A 4,679-nucleotide genomic window follows, 5' to 3' on the forward strand; every position below is an offset into this window, starting at 1 on the left:
CGGAGGGGCTCACAAGCGCAACCGATCGCAACCGCAACGGGTCGCGAGCGCAACGGCTCGCAAGCGCAACCGCGGGGAGCCACCTGTTAGACGGCATCGACTGTAGACGAAGCCAAGAGCGGGAGCGGAGCGCGCAGCGAGCCTGGTTGAGATATCAACCGAGCCTTTGGTCGCTGTGCTCTTCTTGTGTAGAATGCGGTACCTCTGAGACCCTTTTAAACGTTTCGACACCCGCACTGCGCCCGCGTTGGGTAAATAAGTAATTATAAATGGTGCTGAAGTGAGCTGGAAGTCGGTGTGCTTTGTGTCAACAACTCGAGCGCAAAAAATCTGCAGATTTTGTTTCCCGACTTCCACGTCACTTCAGCACCAATTATAATTATTCATTTACCACAAGAGTAATCGCTGCCGCGCCAACGCGGGCGAAGTGCGGGTGTCAAAACGTTTTAATGTGTCTGAGAGGTACCGCATTCTACACGAGAAGTGCACAGCGACCAAAGGCTCGGTTGATTTCTCGTCCAGAGGCTCGCTGCGCGCTCCGCTCCCGCTCCTGGCTTCGTCCACAGTCGATGCCGTCTAATAGGCGGATCCCTGCGGTTGCGCTTGTGAGCCGTTGCGGTTGTGATCGGTTGCGCTTGTGAGCTACGTCGACACTTAAAAAGGTCGCGGCTTGTACGCGTGGAGTTCACCACGACGCACAGAAAACGATCTAAAAGCGAACAAATCTTTTTGCGTCGGGGCGAAGACTACGGTTCTCGCGACGCAGCGAGTCGACGACCGGTGGCGCTGTCAAATCTGATAGGGCACTGTGCTGTGTCGCCCTTCCGTTACCAAATATTTTAATAGGCCATAAGTCGTAATTTAATGTTCCCTCTGCTAAACAAATAGAAACAAAATAAATAAATCATTGACATATTCTTGTAGTGCTTCTCACATTCCTGCCCATTCACAACTCAATCAAATTTTCACATTTTATCCTCACCTGTACAAAAGAAACTGCCACCGCTGAAAAATGCAGCGAGTTCAATACAACACTTCAAAGTTATTTTAAGCTCCCGTCGAGACGGACAAAATAACGCGTCAAGTGCAAGTAAGCACGTGCAGAGAAAGATGAAGGTCCAGGGTGGACCTCGTGTCGCGCCGGTCGCCTTTCAACGAATGAACGGCAGCGAACCGCCCCGAAGTTTGTGTTCCTTGTCTCGCACACCGTATCTCCAGCCAATGGAACTCGTGCCGCCATACCTCTCACGGGAGGGCCCCTTTCACCTTCCAGTTTTCAAATCCGTCGAGCCGAGCCAGGCCAAGCCGCCCCAAAATCAAAACAAACAAATGACTGTGGCTATCCACGGGGGCACAGCCTCCAGCACTCCAGCGACCCATACCTCCCTGTTTGTAATATTTTAGCCAGCCAGGTCTTCTATGTTTCAATTGAAGTGCCTGGTTTAGCATACAAACCACAATAAGTGTAATTTCTAATTTTCACCCAACTGGTTTCTATCTTGTTTTTAGTGTGTTTGATAGTAAAACATCTAGAAGCAGAAACTAAGTTACATATGTTATTGTTTACATATACACATACTCCACTTGGTTTTCTTGCATGGCCAGAATCAATTTTCTGTTGTAGCTTAAAATGTGGAATATCTATTTGATCATGAGAACTCATTCAGATCTCTCCAAAAAATAATAATCCTGAAGCTGTGAAGTTCTTATCATTGATGATCAGTTTCTGATGCTTTGGTAGAGATTGCACGTTGTGATACATGGCTATATACATATCAGACGATTTCATATTGCTAAAGACAGGTATAATGGAGTTTGTTTTCCATCGAGTCATCTCTAGTGACATGTGGTCATTTTGTTGCAATGGTTTTGTAGGTATAAAATTGCCAATGATGTATAATCCATCAATGGTAGTTGCTCTTGAACAAGCCACATACAATAGTTGTTTAGTCATTCTGTTTGAAAGATGTACCACTACTTGTTTCATAGTTTGACCCTGACTCTTAGGAATTGTGATAGCATGAGCTAATGTTAAAGCAAATTGCATTCTATTTACTTTGAGAGAGCAATTTTTCCTGGTTTTAATTTTTACTACTTTAGGATAAATTGGAGTCCATGACTGAGGAATTTTTCTTGCTTTCATTATATCTTTATGCTTGTGTCTAGCTTGCGTTCTCACATGCTGTTCATCAAATTTTATCCATACTCTTAATGGTTTCTTCTCGTGTTTTTCATTTTGTCCGAAATCCGAAATTTTCTTGAGTTTTCCGGTGGCGCCATTACATAGACCATCTTCAGTGTCTATATTGTATGTGATCATGTGTCTTGCTTTTACTTTAAATTGTACTATGGATGGCATTCCTACAGTATCCTGAATTTTACTGTTTGCAGTAGAGTATAGCAACTGACGTTTAGCTAGTTCTGATCCGTGACCTTCTAAGACATCTGAAGCTGTACATATATATTGAGGATTATCAATTTTCTTGATGGCTTCTTGATTGTAAGAATTGACGTCAACATTTCTTGCAAAAAGATGAATAGCGTTTTTCAAGCTTCTGTCCTGTGGAAGTTGGCGAAATGTTCTTAATTTAAGCAGTCTGATGTCATTTTCAGTCAAAGTACCACGAGCTAAGTGTTTAAGAGCCTTTAGGAAATTGACTTCATTCTGTCTCATAACTTTTTTCAGTTGAAAAGTTTTAAAGTTGCTCCATAAACTCTTGTTGAATATTTCATCGTATGGATTTTGCTGCTGACTATTAATTAGCGATCTTCTAAAAACTGGATTGAGTTGAAAGAAGTCACCAACAGCTAATACACTTACTCCTCCAAAAGGTTTTTTAGTTCCCTTTAAATGTTGTAGACGCTGGCTTACCATTTGCAAAATTTGTTGGCCTACCATTGAAATTTCATCTATTTTAATTAATTTCAAGCAACTTAGGGCACAAGCTAATGTATTGGACATGCTAGCAGACAATTCATCTAAACTTCCATTATTTGGTTGTAACTTAAATGCTGAGTGAATTGTCTGGCCATTTATGTTAAAAGCAGCTTTTCCAGTGGGTGCACATAAAATTATTTTAGGTTGTTCAGGATTGCAATATTTGTCACTGTTGAATAATCGATAAAGTGTTTGATATAAGGTGTTAATAACCATTGATTTTCCAACTCCAGCTCCACCTGTTAAAAAGTGGAATATTTGTTCATCTGATGTCTCAAAGTGATGAGCAACATGCATTACATAATCTCTCTGGTCCTGATTTAGTAACTCAAACATAGCTTGAAACTGCTCTTCAGGCAATTTTGTAGGTGCTACAAATCTGGTTTTGGTAACTTCTGTACTGTCAGGTAGTTGATTAAAATTATTTGAAGTTGTAGCATCATCCAATAATTTATAGTCGTTGAAATCAAATTTTGATGGAAGTGAGAAACTTTCACTTGTTTGTTCTGCATCATGATCTGACATCTCACAATCTTCCTCTTCTTCTCTATTGCTTGCTTATTCTAGAGCTAAATTTAAAGTATCATCATTGAAAGCATTAAACTGTTTCTTGATTAATTTGATTTGAGTAATATTTGTTGTAAATATTTCTTCCAAATCTTGTTGTATTATGTCTTCTAATACATTTCGCCATGGTAAGTAAAGCATGATATGTTCTCTCAAATAATGATCTGTATCTGTCTCATAAGTATAGTTTCTGAATCTTATTATCAATGGTTTTGAGCGTTTATAGATGTAACCACTTTTATCAAGTAAAGACAATCCCGATCCTGAGTTTGATTTACTTTAACGATACATGGCAGTAAATTCAGATAAGCTTAAATTATCCAAAGTATGTGGTCTTACTGAATAGTGTTGAAGTAGTCCACTTTCAAAAATATCTGTTGAGTTGTCTGGCAAACTTTCTAAATCTTGTCTAGATTTAACTAGTCTCACTCTTTCATTCGTGGGAAATGTAGGGCTGAATACACATTGTTCACTTGATTCTGACAAATGTAGTTGAAGTATATTGTAGTATTGGGGGTTACGGGAGAGCCAAGATCATGTGAACAGCAGAACTAATGAGTGGAAAATGGCGACGAGTCAAAGGCTCGCGCCTCTATCTATTCAGTGTTTGGCATAACAACAAGAAGAACAAGGCGATCGAAAATCAATTAAAGGTTCAGGGGTCTGAGTGTAGGTGTCGCCTCCATAGTGATCACTAGTGGCCGTGACTGAGGGTATTCTGCTGTAACCTGGTTAGGTTAATGTTACCATAATACTACACTACTCCCTTCTTTTTAGAACCCTTCCTAAAAATGCTCAGAAAATATTTACAATCACAAGAGCTTCGCCTTGAACTTCATACAATACTCTTGGACGTTAACGTACAAATTGATTGAACTAACTCTACTTTAAACATTGTTGATAAATAAATGAAACAATTCTAAATAATTTCAACTTTATTAAACCTGTGAACTTTCACTTTGCCAAACCTACGGCTTATTCAAACCTACTAGTCTGGCTCGGTGTGCAAACAAAAAGAAGTTGACTTCCCTCTAGCATGTAGCAATGCATTAGTATGATTCCTTGCCGGACCACTAATCAACTTGCTATCAATAGTAGTTTAAAAATCCATTCAGGAGATCAACCAGTTCCATGCCTTTAAAATTCAAATTAATCTTGATGTGAACTTGCTGTG

At 39.9% G+C, this 4,679-nt stretch overlaps 1 protein-coding gene across 1 annotated transcript in view; it reads right to left on the reverse strand.

Moving 5' to 3' along the window:
- Nucleotides 1–4,679, reverse strand: part of LOC127750798 (uncharacterized) — a 17,890-nt gene that overhangs the window by 12,087 nt on the left and 1,124 nt on the right. The window lies entirely within an intron of this gene.

This window comes from Frankliniella occidentalis, unplaced genomic scaffold (genome assembly GCF_000697945.3).
Source record: "Frankliniella occidentalis isolate FOCC.00 unplaced genomic scaffold, Focc_3.1 Scaffold262, whole genome shotgun sequence".
NCBI lineage: Eukaryota > Metazoa > Arthropoda > Insecta > Thysanoptera > Thripidae > Frankliniella > Frankliniella occidentalis.